At 56.0% G+C, this 17,422-nt stretch overlaps 1 protein-coding gene across 3 annotated transcripts in view; it reads right to left on the bottom strand.

Annotated features, from left to right (window-relative positions):
- The window catches only part of ADCY7 (adenylate cyclase 7), a 54,978-nt gene that overhangs the window by 32,382 nt on the left and 5,174 nt on the right, over positions 1 to 17,422 (bottom strand). For 2 of the 3 annotated variants that reach the window (XM_033127207.1, XM_033127205.1), the window contains exon 1: positions 5,421 to 5,528. The exons of the other annotated variant lie outside the window; for it this stretch is intronic. The gene's annotated coding sequence lies outside the window, so the exon portion shown is untranslated. Of the gene's footprint in view, positions 1 to 5,420; positions 5,529 to 17,422 lie in introns of those variants that run through there. 3 annotated transcript variants of the gene reach the window in all.

The following is a 17,422-nucleotide window of genomic DNA, read 5'->3' as shown; positions in this document are numbered from 1 at the left end:
ACCAAGGCGTGGGGAACAAGCAGGGTGGCTTTGCTGAGGAAGGAGGGCAGAGGAGAGGAAAACAGAAGAAGAAGGGTCTCCCTCGGAACAGGAAGCACTTGCTGCCTCACACCTTTCCCCAAGTGAGCTGACCAGGGAGGGAGGAGGCCCGGGTTCAAACGCCAGCTCTGCTACCATTGGCCATGTGAGTGGCAGAGTCACCTCACATTCTGGGCTCACTTTCCTCATCGTTAAACTGGGGGCTGACACCCACGTTGCAGGGAGAGTGAGGTACAGATGATGGTCCGCAGGCCAAGTTTGCAGGGACAAACGGCAAATGAGCCCAGAAAGAAGAGTCAGTTCCCAGAGCCGAGGAGGCCCAAGCATGGGGTCCCAACTGGAGAGGCAGAGGTGCAAAGGCGGCAAGGCCCCAGGGACCCCCACCTCATCTCCTGACCTCCTGGGGACAACCTGCAGAGCTGCCGGACGGAGCAAAAGCTAAAGTCCCCCAATGGTGTGAGCAGCTCTCTCTGCTCCCCAAGAGCCCCCAGGCTGACTAGCCCACTCCCAGGGACCACAGGCTGCCCAGTCTTGGGGTGCAGACGCCTGTGTTCCAGTCCCAGCTCTGCCACCAATCTACTCTGTGACCCCAGGCAAGTCCCTCGCCTGATCTGGGCCTCAGTTTCCCCTCTTACAAAGGTGTGGTTATGTCAGACCTTTGAGGTCCAGCTCTGGGCTGGGTGGGGAGTGGAGGCAGAATCATAAAATGAAAAGGACTAAAGAAAAACTGAAGGGGACAGCCTGGATGTTGCCACTTGGCCCCAGTGGGCTGATTCTGGGGGTGCGGGGGAGGGAAGGGAATTGTTCTTTGTACCCGAAATCTTTTGCTTTTCCCCTGGATTAAGCACTACCCTAAGTCAGTTTCCCCTTTAAAATTCAAATACCTCATTTACCCCTCACCCCCAAGGCTCCAGCTGCCAGGGATAGTAAATCCGGTTTGCTATCTCCTATGCCAAATCTATGACGGTTAGTGACTGCCTGGGAAGAGTTCATCCATTCATTCATCAAACATTTGGAAAGAATTCACACATTCATCCCTTCAACAGATATGCACTAGCACCTTCTGTGTGCCAAGCCCCAGGCCAAGTGCCAAGAGGAAACTGCTCCAGGCACAAGCTCCCAGAAGACAGAGACCTCAGTGCCCCCTGCCCCCAGGTGTCTGCAACGGCTCTGCACACTGTGGGTGATCAGGCAACAGTGCTTATTAACTGACGAGCCAATCAACCAGGGGCCCCAATTGGAAAGAACAGCCGTATTTTTCCCTACTCTTGCCTGAAATTTCACCATTAGTGATTCATTCCTTTAAGCACTGCCCTCACTAGGCTCTCCTTTTAGGATGGAAACATTGTCAAGCCCGTGCTTAACACATTTCTGATCCCTTTCCCCTTGATAAGGAAAGAACAGAAAGGGGAAGTCTAGCTGGCCTTCGGGGACCTCACGTGAAGCTAGTCCTGTCCGGCTGTAGGACAGTGGGCATCCCACAGCCCACCCAGACAGCAGGTCCAGTGGTAACAGCAAGGCATGAGTGGGGGTTGGGGGTGGGAGAGGAGATCCATTTCACAAACCCGCAGACAGATACAACCCAGAGTAACCACGGAACTGGAGGTGGTGAGAAAGCGGTAAGTTCGAGTCTTAACTTCTGCATTACTAATAGCTTGTTTCAAGAGGCAGCAAGAGTCCAGAAGAGAGACAGCAAGCAGGATTCATATTTTTAACCAGGATGATTGCCAAAGAGGGCAAGAAACCACGAAAGAATTCTCACATAATGCTGTAGTGGGTAAGCCTTTTCTAACCAGACACAAAACCTAAAAGCCATAATGAAGAGACTGATAAATTTGATTACATTAAAAAAATGTTGTCCACATAGTAAAAACTAGCAGAAGCAAAATCAAAAGGTGAGAGATTAGGAAAACATTTGTAACTCTGAATCACAAGATGTTAATCTCCTTCATACGTAAAGAGCTCCAATAAATCAAAAAGAAAAAGACCAATAACCCAACAGAAGAACGGGAGGAGGTTATGAATAGAAGTGCACAGAAAGGCAATACCAATGACAGACATTTGGAAAGACGCTGACCTCGCCCATAATAAGAGAAACGCAAATTAAAACTACTATGGAACCTATATAATTTTATTAAATAAGGTCACCCCAGTACATGTAATAGAATTTTTTTAATTACGGGAAACCATTTTTACATATCGGACTGGCACAGATCAAAGCATTTCATAAATCTGTGTTGGTTGGGCTGGTAGAAATAAGCACTCACTCACCCACATTCACCTCCGACAGGCGTGTGATTCAGCACAACCCCGGGAAGCCAATTGAGTCACATCTAGCGAAGTCACCAGGATACACACATACCTTTGACCTAGCAAATCTACTTCAAGTCATTTTTCCTACAAGCACTTTCCTGTGTATGAAATGACATATGTACAAATTATCCACTGCAACATTATTTGTAAAAGACTGCAAACAATATATCTATCAGTTAGGAGCTGGGGAAATAAAGCACCACACAGCCTCATAGAGGAATACTACGTAGCTGTCAAAAAGGGTGCGTATTGAACCTTACTGTCACAGGGTATCCTCTGAAAAATCCACATGGTAACATACCTGAAATGGATGAGGGTGGAACTAGGACGTGGAGAAAACAAAACTGTCGCTTTGACAAAGTGAACAAATCTCTTCATTTTCAGTTTCTGTTTCTAAAGTCATAATGTAGCTTGTGCAATTTCTAAAAAGTTTTTAATAGAAAAAACTTTTGGAGGTGATGGATAGGTTGTGGTGATGGTTTTCCAGGCATATACTTACCTACAAACTTAGAAAGTTGCATACATTAAACGTGCACAGCTTTTTGTATGTCAATCATACTTCAATAAAGTGGTTTTTAAATAAATAAAGGAAAAAATAAAGACACTAATAGAAAAACTCAAAGGGCAATATAAGGCGACTGATAACTAAAGTGACACTATAGGTTTAATATATTAACATGGAAAGACACGCTCCTAGCATTGTGTCGGGATGGGTGTGTACATGTTTATGTATATACGTGAATACATAAAAAATAAACATATTAAAAATTTTTTTAAAGAAAAAGAAAAATGAATCTCAGGTCCATGATGTCTATGCTGCATGATCTAGAGAAAGTGACTTAGCCTCTCTGTGCCTCACTTTCCCCATTTGAAAGGAGGGGAGGATCCCATCCTGACCACACAGGGCTTTGAGGGGACTCCGGGGGGTGACACAGGCCGAGCGCTGAGGCAGCACCTGGCGCAAAGGACCCAAGTTGAGATGACCCATATTATCAGGTTGGCAGTGGGCCTGGCAGTGCCCCTTCCCTTCCACCCGACCCTGTCACCAGCTGCAGCACTGGGGCGTGGGGGGTCCTCCACTCTGCCCTGGAAGTGGCCAGGACTCTGGGGGTGGAGAGCGCAGGGGCCAGCAGCGCAGGACTGCTTTCTGGGGCCATGAGCAGCAACGTGGGCTGACACCCCCATGTGGTGCCCAGCTGGGCCTTGAGGGAGTGGCTGCTGACCCATCCTGGCATGAGCTCCCGGGGCATCTGGTCCCTACCCCAAGCCCTCGAGGCCTGCTGACAGGAAAAAAAGCATAATACCCAGCCCTCAAGACACACTCTGCAACCTCTGAACCCAGCTGGAGACACAGAGGCGGCAGAACAGCAGCCAGGCTGGCGTCCCTGACGGTCCCCTCAGGCCACCCTCCTCAGAGAGCCTCCAAGCACTGAGCACCTGCTGGGAATGGGCTGGGGCAATGTCCCAACGTCCCAACTCCCCAGGGTGGGGGTGGGGACGCGCTCACTCTATTTCCAGCCAGCGGACCTGACTCTGGGCTCCTAACCTGCTTGTCCCAAGCCCTCTGGCTGGGACGCCGTACAGAAGGGATCCATACCCAGACCCGCCCCACTCCAAGGCCCTGGCTCTCGGTGAACCCTACACCTGCGTTTCCTGAGGTGTGCTCTGCCCAACGGTGAGGCCGTGAAAAGCTGTGCACACGTGGCCACACACCCACACCAGTTTCTGGTCACAGGCACTGCAACGCAACATTCTCCTCCTCCTCCTTTAAAGGTGCCCTGTGCACATCAGCAACTAAAAGCTCTGACAAGTCCTGCAGAAAGAAATTTGTTCGACTAAAACACAACTACACATTTCCCAGGCGTTTTGGTTCACAGGATTCTTTTCGCGTTAAATCCCTAATGAACCCTCTTTGGGAAATGCTGACTTTGGAGTCTCCAAGAGTCAGCTCAGAGCTTCCCCCAAGAAGCCTTCCTGGGCAACTGGCCCCGACAGTCCACTACCCTCACCTTTTCTGACAGCCGGGGGAGCTCCCTCCCTCCGGCTGGGGGCACGAGCCTGTGTACCAGCTTGTGGGCCAGGGGACCAGCAGTGAGGTTGGCCCCTGGGGTGGGGGTGAGCAGAAGACAGACAGCCCCTGCCCTCGGGCAGTTGTCAGCTGCACGCCATCTGCCCTGGGGAAGAGGAAGCAGGAAAGAGCTCTAAATACCAACCCGGAAAAGACCCTCCTGTTGCACTTCCTGCCTCTCCCGTGCCATGCAGGGACATGGCCCGTCTGCCTCAGTCTCCCCACCTGCCATGGGCACAGTAAGGGCGAGGTCCTGGGCTGGCTGTCAGGAGACGCAAGTCTCAGCTCTGCCCCTCCCGCTCTCTGGGCCTGGTTCCTCCAGGGGCAGGAAAGGCCTCCAGCGTCTGGGGACCAGATGCCGCCAGGGACCTCTCCGGCTTGGACCCATATCCCCACCTCCCCCTCACAGACTAGCCGAGAAGGTAGCCCCAGGGAGGTTGGCGGGAAAGGCACCTCCACCCAGAGCTCAGCAGTCCACGCTGGGAGCCACGACCTCCCCTGGACATCTGTGGAGCCCAGCAAGTATCACTGTGCCCTGAAGCCACCGCCTAGCCCAGAGGCCCCCAGTTCGGCTCCTGCAGCACGAGCCACCACAGGACCCGGCCCTAATCCACGGGGCTGAGGCCTCACTTCACCACAGCTTCCTGAGAACCTGAGGGAGGCCGGGGGGCATGCGTGGGGCAGGAGAGGGGTGCGGGGCTACCTGGTGAAGCCCAGCCCAGGGCCCGGAAGAGCCCTTCTGCAGGGGAAGCAGGTCACGCTAACTGCTCCAAACCAAAGCCTGGCTTCCGGAGCTGCACCCACACGCGGACTCGGGAGGCCCTCCCCACAGCCAACCCTGGAGCCAAGCCCCACTCTCAGGCCACTCGCTCTTTGCTTCACCCAAGGTCACACACTCTTGCCTTTGGGAGCCAGACTCCAACTGGGCACAGGAAGTCCCAGCACCCCCATATCCCCCAAACCCAAGGCTCCCAGGATAGTCCCCCAGGGCTCCACGCACCTGTCCGGGACCCCGAGAAAACCAAGTTCTTCCTGCTCAGTCCCTGGCCAAAAAACTCCTCCGGGGCTTCCCAAGGCCTTCTTCGTGGCTGCATGATTTGACTTATTTCTGTTCCCCAAACAAGCCCCACCCTTTGGTCTCCAGGCTCTGGCAGCCTAAAAGCACTGCCTACCTCCCCACCCCCAAACTCCATCTGTCTGGCAAACTCCTGCCAACCCTTTAGAGCCAGGCTCAGCTGCCACCTCCTCCAGGAGGGCAGCCCAATCCTTTCCTAATCTGGACACAAAGCCTGTCTCCGTGTCCCTGGTGCTTACACTTCTTACTGCGCCTGGCCTGTCCCTTCCCGAGGCTGATGTCTGGCCATGTACTGCCCAGTTTCCAGGACCCAACACCACCTGGCACATAGGGGACACGCAAATCCAGAACTCCAAGGACTGGGACAAATATAGCCTGTACCAACCTGGCAGTCAGGGGCTGGGCCCCAGCCCTAGCACCCTCATGCTGCCTGCATGAGTTTTGGCAGGTCACCTGCCTATCCGGACTCAGTTTCTCACCTGAGCGATGGGGATGAAAAAGTATCCCGCTCCCCAGCCTGTTCTGGCAGTGAAATGACCTCACAGCTATAAAAACTCCTCATACACCCAGAAACTTTGAACATGGAAGGAGGCCGACCTTGCTATTCTGTTTCTACCAAGGGAAACAGGCCCCTGAAGCCCCGCATCTCCACCAATCAGGTGCTCACTGGCTCTTGCCCACGCCAAGTACTGGGCGGGAGAGGTGCTGAGGCCACAACAAGCAAGACACACGCGGGGTCCCTTGCAGAGTGCATGTTGGGGGTAGGCAGGAGAGAGATGTGTGATAAATGAGCCACCTGAGGAAAAGAAATGCCAGGTGGTCAATGATGCAGCCTCACACAGGGCAGTGGGTGAGGCAGGAAAGCCTAGAGGCTGAGAGCACAGGCTCTGAGACCAAACAGGTATGAATCCCAGCTCCACATCAGATTTGCTGTGTGACCAGGCCCATGCTAATTAACCTCTCTGGGCCTCAGTTTCCTCACTCCCAGAATGGACTGATAACGGTACCTAGTGCTCAGGGCCTCACACAGAGGCTGGCACACAAGGAGTGCCATCACCCTGGGTCACATCCCTGATCCCAAACACAAGGGGTGGGCAGCTGGAGAAGCCCTGACATCAAAAGACACTGGGGGACACACTTCAAGTCCCAGACGTCTTGGTCTCACTTCCTGTCAGCCCCCTAAAAGCAGCTCTTCTCTTCCCTTGCTCCCCTGCCCAGAAAGGGGGCCAACAAAGGGATGGGAAGTGCTGACTCCTGCCCCGGCCCTGCCTGGCACTAAGGCTTCCCCTCCCCAGGGCACCTGAGCGGTGGCTCCAGGGGTCTAGCTGTTTCAGAAGACATGCTTCCTCATTCGCCCGGGAAGCAGCACCTCCGCCAGACCTCAAAGGGCTCCTCCTCCCCCAGCTGGAGAGGGAAGGCCGAAGAGACAGGTGTGGGAGGCCAGGAGCAGGGATGGGCAGAGCCGGGAAGTACCCGGCCCACACGGCAGGGAACTATCAAGAGGTGGAGTTAACCTGCCCACTGCAGAGATGGGGAGACTGAGGCCAGGAGGATGGGACAGCTGGGTCCCACACCCCCGACACTGACTGAGACCAGGGGAAATGTGCCTCCATCACAGCTTCAACCAGGAAAACTCACACTAGGCCAGAGGCTGTGGAACCCTCAGGGCCTCAGTTTCCCCATCTGTGCAAGCTCGCCAGGAGCCTGGGCCTCTCCCTGCTCAGCCAGTCAGCGACGCCAGGAACCATCGACCGAAGTCAGTGGCCCTGAGGTAGTGAGACTGCGCCACTTGTATGTGGCGGGAAAGGTCCCTGAGGTAGCAAAGAAGGGCCTGGATCCTGGTAGACAAAGAGCCTCTATTGGGGTCCTCTGGGTCCTGAGAGGTGGGTGGTGGCACCACCCCCTGCACACACACCCTGGGGCCTCATGCTCCCCAGAAGCCAGGCCTGCCATCCTACCAACCCCAGTGCCACCTTCCTGCGTCATGAGCTCTCCTGCCCCCATCACTTCCAGCCGGGCCCAGGAGGAAGCGAGAGGCGGTGGGCTTTGGGGGCCAGGAACATGGCTGAGAACTGGGGTTCCTGCAACAAAAACCTCGGTTTGCCTCTTCTCCCCCAGACACAGTCGCAGAGGAATTCCTCCCATTGGTCAGTGTGGGAGGGGCGCAGACAGAGGCATAAAGGGGGGATGGGGAGAGGAGGGTGCCTCTCCTGTCCCCCAGCACTGGTGCCAGTGAGAGGGAGGCTCAACACGGAGCTGGGGAGGGGAGGGGGCCAGGTGGGTGCCTCAGGAGCAGACATGCCGGAGCCCCTTTCTCCTGAGCTCTCGGAGCCCTGAAGGGGGAGCTCTCACGGGGGTGACCCTAGCCAAGAGGGCGCACAACGTGGGCAAGCACTCTAAGCAGCGGGGATGGCACGGGCAAAGGCAGGAGAGGGGCAATCCAGTCTGCTGACCAAGTCAGGGCCTGGTCCCCAGAGCATGAGAGGCCCTAAGAGAGAGGCCAGGATCGGGAGGGCCCCGGAATCCAGAAGGGGTCCCAAAGACTCCAGACAGCACAGCCTGATCACACGTGTGTTAGAGGAACCCGGGAGCCCAACAGGCCTCTTCGCGGGGCCCGAGGTCAGCCGTCCCACCCACCCGAACAAGAGGTCGGCTCTGGTTTACTTCCCTGGCACAGCACTTGGACGGTGCTCAGAAAACGCCGGTGAACGAGACCTGTCAAAGAAGTCAGCAGATGACAGGAGAAAGGACGGCCCCAGGTGTCACGGAGAGAAGGGTCACCACAGAGGAGCTGAGCTCACCTCCGGCCGACGGCTTACCATCCACCTGACCCAACACCTAGAAGGGCGCGTGGGGAGAAGGGGAGAGCAGGAACGGAAGCTGCTTCTGCCCAGCAGGTCTGTGCCCAGGACTGGGAGACACTCCAGCCACGACGTGGCCGGTTGCGAAATTGTGCGCAATGGCAGGTCAAGCTGGACACTGATGGCTGTCGGCATGTCCAACCTCCGACCCAAGGCAGGACGGACAGCAGATACCCACACCAGCCACGTGACAGCGATGCCAACGACCTCCAGCACGTGCATCCCCTCGTCTGATCCTACAACCACCTGTCACACGGGGTACCAGGAACAACCTACCTCACAGATGCAAGAAGCTGCTCGGTCCCTTGCTCACACTGCTGGGCGGGGGCAGAGGGGGCTTGAGCCCAGACCACGACCTGAGCATCCTCCAGCTCTGCTCAGAGGCAGGGGGTGGACCCGACGGCCTCCCGGAGACCCCTGTTTCTCTGGCTGCTGTTCAGACGCGGTGGTCTCATTCACTGACCTACACTTACTCCCAGTTCTTGGCTACAGAAGTCTTTTTAAACACAGTAAACGCCCAAAAGGTCCACCATCGGCACTTCTCTCCCAACCTCTGAAATCCGACCCCACAAAAGGCCAGACTCAGCCACTCTGACCCAGGCTTCGAGTGTGACCCGCTCTGCTGCCCCCTCAGAGGCCCCGGATCTCTCCCAGTGGGTTAAGCCTTGCCTTCCGCCTGGGCCTCAGGCTATGTGGAGCTGCCACCAGCTCAATGTGGAGGCGCCCCGGACCCCCTCCCTCCAGGACAGGAGGAGGGAGGAAAGGGACGGCGCTGAGGGACAGGCCATCAGCCACTTCTGGATGATCCCTGGTGGTGGCGGATGGCAAGTCATGGGAAACCCAAAGGGCCGATTCATCCACCTCCCAGCTGAGGCAGCAGCCCAGTGCACAGCCCTGACAGCCCAGCCACCCGCAGTGGGTGCAGAACAGGGGTCAGGCCAGGCCTGGCCAGGGGCTCCCTCAGAGGAACCTGATTCCTCACTCTGCCAGTGAAGCCCCTCCCCCACTTCATTCGCCCCCCAAAGCCACCCAGAGCCCCTGTTCAGCCCTGTCCCATCAGCCTCCCCACAGACGGGCTCAGCATCCTGAACCAACACCACACCTCAAACATGGCAGCTCTCCATGACAGGCAGTGTGTGCGAGCGGACGCCCCTAGGCCCCAGCTGGCTGTGTGACCCAGGACAAGACAGTGCCCCGCTGGGCCGCAGTCTTCTCTGCAAACTGGGGGCAGTGACACCCACTACAGGGGGGTGAGAGAGGCAGAGAATGAGTTAAACCAATTGTTACAAACTGTAAAGGGGGGTCCACGTCCCCAAAGCGACATCAAGTTAGACCTTTAAAAAGCACCTGTGACTTGTTTGGAGCTCACACTCCTGCCCCAGCGCACTGCTCCGTGCACCGACCCCATTCTGGTAGGGCCGACTCCTGGCACAGAGGCCCTGCAAGACCACCCCTCGCCCCCACCCCCAGAAAATGGCCACCAGTAAACAGACACTTCTTTTCCATAAAGTGCCACTGGTGACTCTTGTGAGGGCCCAGAATAGGGAACAATCTGAGAGCTTCCCCGCCTCCACACCCACACCTCACACCCAGAGCCACAGGAAAACCCCAGAAAGCCCAGCGCCCAGGTGGAGGTGGGGAGCCCGGCAGCCTGGTCAGGAAGGGCTCCCAGACTGCGCCCCGGCAGACGCCTGCGCTTCCTGCAGACCCCTTCCCTTTACACTTCCTCTTCGGTCTCACTTTCATTTCAGTATCTTCTTTAGCCTCGTCTGAGGCCCGACTACACTGATGAAGTCATAGATTCAAGGTCCTATTTACAGATGGTTTTCTTCTGAAACATGTTAAAATCAATACCTAACAAATTTTAAACATGTTCATCCACATCCAGGCTGAAAGCCCCCCAGGGCCCCCAGTGGAGCAGCGCCGCCACTCTGAGAAAGGCTAGTCTAGCCACCCCTCACAGGGCCCACCTGCACGGCTGTGACCAAGCAAGAGCTAGTGACAGCCCACGGCCACACAACCATTCCAGGCAGAGCCAGCCCGGACTCCAGGTGCCTGTGCAGGCCTTTGGACCAGGGGCCTGTCACTCAGACCAGCCCAGCAGTCTGCTTTCCCCGCCCCTCCAGGGCTGGCCGGGGAGGAAGCTGGCAGTGCCAGCTGTCCTGAGCACCATGTAGTCACAGGGCAAAGAAGCTTCTGCTTCTCCCCGCGTCTGTGAGCATGTGCTTGATTAGCACGCAGAAAGATCCAGAAGGACCCCCTCCCAATGGTCCACGTGGTCTCGGGGCCTTGGGTTGGGAGGGCATGGAGGGAAAGGGAGACGACTCCATTTCCTTGAGGCATCTTGGTCCAGTGGCTCTCTTGGCATCACTTCTAGAGTTTGGGTTATTTGTTTATTTTTTTTTAACTTAATAAAATACATTCAATTGCCCTTCCCTTGCTAATTTTTACTGTCATTGAGAAAAGTTGAGTGTACTTGTAGATGTAAAATTACAACCTTGAAAAGAAATGTGGACATCTGAGAGTCTGTAGTTCACAGAATTCTAGGTGCAACAGGCCAAGTGAATAACACCGCAGTAATAACAGCACCTTCCTGTCACGGTGACAAGTGATCTCTGGTCCTTTATCCAGGGGCTGCCCTACCCAGCCATCTGCCCAGGAGGCTCTGAGAGCCTCCCCCACCCCCAGCCCAGACCTAGTCCATCCACTACCAGGCCAGGCCTGCCTGATAGGGGTTGCTGTCCAGAAGTCCCCTTAGTTCCAGGCAGCCAGGACAGATGGCACCCTGTCCCCACGCCCCGCTCTACGTGGCTCTCCCAGAGAGCCCTTCAGCAGCGGGCCAGGGTCTGAGGCGGCGGGGAGGTGGCCCGACTTCTGCCTGCCCCTCCTTGGCCAGCATCCAGTTTCACACATGCGAAGGCTCCTTCCATCCGCTACCTAACGAGAGTGAGTGACATCCGGGACCCACCACTTCCTGCTCCGGTGGGCGGGCGGCTCACGGCGGGGGTGGCAGAGGCTAATGCTGAACCTCAGCTCAGCGCCACTCGGGGTGCTCTGGGCCCCTCTCCCAGCCGCAGCAAAGCCCTCAACAGGAGTGGGGGGAGCTGTCAGACCAGGCTCCCGGTTCCAATGACTTCATGGAAATTGGAAGCTTTAAGCTGGAACAATTTTCAAAAAGTAAAAATAAAACAAGCACCAAAAACCTCCATTAAAAGCCCCAAGATGACAGTTGGAGGCAGGGAGTAAACGCATGGCAATGAGCGGTGAGAGCAGCCTGGCAGGGAGCCTCGGCCTGGCTCTGCACTCACACATAGGCCGTACGCCTCAGTTTCCCCACCCACATCGTGGGGGGCCTCATCCATCTCTGAGAGGTTGAAGGTCTCCAATCTAGCCTGCTGCCTGTCCATTGCAGCTGCCTCATGCTAGGGCCAGGCCAAGGCTGAAACCCCTCAGAGAACCTGGGCAGCCCTGGGCCCCATGAGGTCAGGAATCAAATCCCAGCGCCCCTTCTGCTTTGCCAGGCCTCAGTTTCCCCATTGGGTTCATGGGGAGCATAGAGGTGAGATAGCCGACTAGGAACGGTTGGGGAGCAGAGAGCAGAAACCTCCCAAGAGAGAGGGGAAGCCCCTCCTGGTCCTCAAGGGGCCCTTCTGAGCATGCACTTGGGGTCCTGGGATCATTTTCTACCTTTGATCCTGACAGTAAACTGTACCGTTTAATAACAAAGTGGGGAACAGGGCCCAATGATCCCAGCTAACACCTCCCGCCCTCCCCAGGCCTCCCTTCCAGCAATTTCCTCAGTGGAGGCAGTGGTTAGACTCTTTCCTGCTGACCTGCTGCACCCCTCACACCGACGGCAGGGGCCCCGCAGGCAGGACCTGTGCCCACAGGCTTATGTACTCTGTGGTCGGCAAGTAGACCCGGACTGGCAGTGTGCACAGCCTCGTGTCATCCCCACTCAGCCCGTGAGGAGGGCACTGCTGTCACCCCCTTCTACAGAAGAGGAAGCTAGGCTCAGAGAGGCCGCTTACTCACCGCAGCACACACAGCTAAGAAAAGGCAGAGCCAGGGTTCAGTGTCAGGTCTGCGTGACTCTGTGTCCCATGCCCTCCACCGTGCACACCATGCCCTCCTGGGAGTGAGGACAGGCATCCCTGGGGAGTGGGCTGCCCCACAGCCCACGCCACCCTCCGTGGCAGGCTGCTCTCCCGCAAGGTCTCTGAGCCCTGGCACTCAATGCTCCCAAACCTGCTGGACCAACATACCCAAAGCTGGGACAACCTCAGGCTCTCTCAGCCTCAGACAGGGAAGACTGGTTTCTGCTCCTCACAGCGCCAGGGCACAAAGCACGGCCTGACCCTTTCCTGTCCCACTCAGCAACACCCGGCCTCCTCCCGGTAGGCAGGACCCCTCTTGGGTGCTGGGGACACCGACGTGACTTGGACACAGCCCCTGTCAGCCAAGCCCCAGGTTAACACATGCCCACCAGGTTAAGATGGTATAGCACAGAGATCTGGGAGAAGCACCAATGAGTAAAGATACATAATCCGGAGTCCAGGGGAGAGAGACCTCATCTACCTGGGGAAGATTCAGGGTCTCCCTGGAGGGACGGACCCAAGATGGGGTGTCCCAGACCAAAAAGATGGCCTGGCTAATCTCTGACTAGTGCGTGCCAGCCACAGGCAGCAGAGAGTGGCAAGGCCATGCAACAGTGGGCAAGTAGGAATAAAACTGCACCCAAAACAAGGTAGGCGGCCAAGGGACAAATTATGCCAAGCTCTGAGCAAACAGCTTGCCCCATTCAGCAAACCCAGATGGCTAGCCCTTCCCCCTTGGGAAGAACCCCACAGGACCCCAGTGCATTGTGAATGCCAGGCAGGCAGTTTTCTGGGCAGGGGCGTGAGCCAGGGAATAACCATGGACACTACCGTCACCTTGTCTCGTTCTTTCCCTTACGGAGTGTTGGGGGCTCAGCACACCCGAGAAAAGGTCTGAGCGTCAGGCTGGCGACTCACCATCCCCCGCAACCCAGTCCCTCGTCCCAGTGGGATGGAGAGGCCTGAGAGCACTGGAGGCAGAGCCCCATCAAGCAATCTTGGCCGAGTTAGCAATCTCGGCAGCTCAGGGAGCCCATCGGTAAAAGTCAGGACAATATCACCCAACTGCTTGGGAGGCTGTGAGGGTTAAGTGAGAAACGTGCGTGAGGCACATAGTAAGTGGTCAGTTAAAGCCGGAGGCAAGGGAGGCCAGACAGAGGATGTTCTCTCGGTCCCAAACCCTAGCTCCTCGCCCTGCTGCGTGCCTGCCCTGGTCCACGTCCTTCCATGGCTTCACTGGGCTTCCTGACCCATGTCCTGGCTCTTCCTCCTCATCTTTCCATCCCAATGTCCCCGCCCCCGCTATCCAGCACCTCCTTCTTCCATGCCTTGGCTCAGGCCTTTCTGCCACCTGGAATAGTCAAAACGCTATTGTGTTTCCCTGAGAATAAGACCTAACTGGAAAATAAGCCCTAGCACGATGTTTCAGGATGACATCCCCTGAACATAGTCCTAATGCGTCTTTTGAAGCAAAAACTAATATAAGACCCGGTCTTATTTTCGGGGAAACACGGTACTTATCCTGCCAAGACAAATACAAATGCCACCTCTTCCAGGAAGCCTTCCCCAGGGCCCCGTCATCACCCTCTCTGAACCACGGTGCCACAGGCCTCTGTATAGAAGACACTGTTATCCTCCTTCCACTCTGGTGACAGCTCCCTATTCCTATGGGGAACCGGCCCTCCAGAGTGGGCCCGTGACCAGTGTCCATTGAGGAACAGGCACAGGACTCAAAGTGGTCCAGTGAGATTCAGTCCTGGGACTTTTGTTTAAACTGTGTTGGGGGGAAATGTTCTCATTTCCCTAGGCTGGTAGGGTGTGAGCTGGGAGCTGCTGGCGCCGCCTTTGCCACTGTGGTCGCCAGCCTCCAAGACGGCCTCCAACGACCTGGCCTCTTGGCCATGCACAGTCCCCTCCCACACGACCTAGATGACCAACAGAATGTTGCAGAAACACAGCGTGTGGCGTCTGAGGTCAAGGAGGACATGGAGGCCTCCGCCGTTCGCTCTCGGATCACTCGGGCAGGGAAAGCCAGCCACCACGTTGTGAGCACACGCAAGCAGCCCTGTGGCGATATCCCTGCCAATCACCAGCACCAGTGTGCCACCCACGTGACTGAGGCGCCTTGGAAGCGGGTCCCCCAGCCCCAGTCACCACTGGACTGACTCATTCTCACTGTAGCCCGCTCTTCTCTTCCATCAGACCCACCTCTCCCCAGCACCAGGCACTCAAGACAGCTTCACGACATCTCTGCCACACGCCTGTGCCCCGGCCTCTCCCCATGAGAGCGCACCCAGAAACACAGAGCAGAGCCTGCCCTGCGCAGCCAGCAGCCTGACTCCCCCTCGAGCTCACCCCGCCTGGGCAGGGCCTCGCTCAGGCAGGCGCGGCCTTGTGGTCCCGTCACTCACTGTCTGCCCCGATTGATTTTTCACACTGGGGGTGTGGGGGGTGTGGGGGGAGCGGCATTCCAGTGCACTGACTCACCTCAGCCCCTCTGCCTTCACCTCTTCCCAGCTGTGGGCTTGGGGGTGGGCTGGGGTCCCCTCCCTTCCCAGGCTGGGAACATGTGGAGGTGGCTGGCTCATCCCTCCACTTAATAGGCAGGAAACTGGGTTTCCAGAGCAGAAGGGGCTCACTGGGGTCGTCAGTTACAAGTCCCAGGATGGAACAAGGGCCTTCGCGCTCCTAGTCAGTGGCGGGGCTAAGGGGTGACGGGTGAGCCTCAAAGCCACTCGTGCTAAGTAAACAGCATCTTGGCCAACAACCTCAGCCTCCCCACCCCCCGCCCCCCCCCCCCCGCCCCAGCTACTGTCTCCCTATGCAGACATCTAAATGGCTGCCACCTGTCCGGGTTCCAATGCCAGAAGAAGGAGAGGTGAACAACCCTACATCGTGTTGGTGGTACAGTCTGCTGGAGGGCAGGGGGCTGGCACTCACGCCCCAGGCTCTGCCAAGCCCAGGCGCCAGGGCTTTGGAGAAGGAAAGGGGCAGCCAGGGTCAGGCAGCGTGTTGAGTAACATTAGAGGATCCTAAAAGAACAGATGTGAAAGGAGCTGCTCTGCCAACCCGAAGTCCTTATTTCCTTTGAAAAACTTGGCAGCTGGGGATGCCCGTGGATGCCTGTCCTTCCCACACCCAGCTGGAGGTGAACTACGGAGGGGCAGGGAAGAGACCACGCCCCTCTCCCTACAGATCCTGGAAGGGGAGGGGCCAGATGTGGGAACAGCAGCACACAGATCTGCAGGAAGTTCCACCCCCTTCCACTTCTCAGCAGCACACATGTGCACAGACACGTTGTTGTTTTTTCCCAAGGAAATCTGGAAGAATGGACTCCAAATCTCAGGAGTCACCATGAATTTTAGCAGTTTTAGTTTCATATTAGTGGTCTCGTTTATGTCCGTTTTCCAGTTTTCGCTCATGAAATACACAACTATGCAATTAAAAAGATAACGGGTAAAAGCAATAAGGAAACACATGGCCTGACACTGGACGTTCTCTCCCCAACGCCAAACTCAGCGGCACTGCAGCCAGGTGAAGATAGAATGTTTTCATAACCACTCAAAATCCTACCGTCTTAAAGCCACTGCACATCAGTGTTCGCCAGCACAACAGCGGGAGATGCGGCCACGCACGGCAAACCTCCCAGCACAAGTGTGCAGCCCTCATCTTCAGTGTGCTCTCGGGAGAAAGAAAAATCCAAACTGAATTACAGCACGCCTCCAGATACAACACCAGTTTGAAGGTTTGGGGAGAAGGAACGCGGTATACATTACGGGGAGCTCACTATAGGAAAAGGGACCCAACCTCCCAAAACAAACACAGCACAAAAGAGTGAATATCAATCCTACACGAAAGATGAGAAATCTCATGAAATCCCGTTACGTAGACCTCATCTGGATCTTGACTTTAAAAACACTAAACATACAGAGTGAGAGATGTGTATGAAACAAGTGGAGATTTGGACACTGAATGGGTAGTTATGACCTTACAGAATATTGTTAAGTGTTAGGTGTGAGAATAATATTCTGGGTTTTTAGTCCTCATCTTTTAGGAATATTCCTACAACTTTTACAGATGAAGTGATAGGAGGTTTGGAGGGGGAAGTGTGTGGGAGTAGAGAAGACCCCCGGTTGGCCAAGAGTGGACACCGGGGCTGCAAAGGGATGGCTACATGGGAGTGGTTGTGCTCTTCTGTCTTCCTTTGTGTACGTTTAATTTTTCCACATTGAAATGCTGAGACATCGCCACAGTACGAGCTCTAGCCTCTGTTGTTTCATTTGAGTCTCAAGCTAGGGGTCGTTTCCAGCTCCTTCCTACAGATGAGGAGTGTGGGCCCTGAGAAGGAAGGCCACTCACTCATCTGGGGTTTCGGAGCAGTAACAACAGAACTAGCCTCAACCCTGCTGCCCACTGGAGCGGCGTGGGGGTGGAAGGAGCTCCCCACCCCTGCTCCCAAACTCAACTGACCCCCCCACAGCAGGATTGGCAAACTCGATCTCAGAAAGCCCCTGTGCAGGGCTGCAGGGTTCCAGGCTCCATCATTAGCCAGCATGGAGAAGAGGCCACCTCCTCCTTCACCTTCCCCAACCGCCCTCACAGGAGCCTGGGCTGGCATCTTAACCCCTCTCCTGGCACAGCCCTCTTGCAGGAGCCCCTCCCCGTCTCATCCTCTGACCGCACAGCAGTTTACCGGTGCCAGAGAGTTCTTGGTGCCAGAGACCTCCACGCCCCCAGATGCAGCCTGACCGCAAACCTGCGTCTAGTCTGCAGGCCTCACAAAGTTGCGGACTGGACCCGTCTTAACTGAGCCTACAGAAAAGATCCCCAATGTATGCAAACAGCAGACTACTAGCTACTCAGTGCAGTGTTCTAACTGCAAAAATACTGGACACAACCTAAAGACCAGCAATAGGGGACGAGAAAATCAACCAGGCTCCTTGTGTACCACATGTGGGGTGAGCCTGAT

Source organism: Rhinolophus ferrumequinum, chromosome 15 (genome assembly GCF_004115265.2).
Source record: "Rhinolophus ferrumequinum isolate MPI-CBG mRhiFer1 chromosome 15, mRhiFer1_v1.p, whole genome shotgun sequence".
Taxonomy (NCBI): Eukaryota; Metazoa; Chordata; class Mammalia; order Chiroptera; family Rhinolophidae; genus Rhinolophus; species Rhinolophus ferrumequinum.
This window is presented reverse-complemented; position numbering and strand designations above follow the sequence as displayed.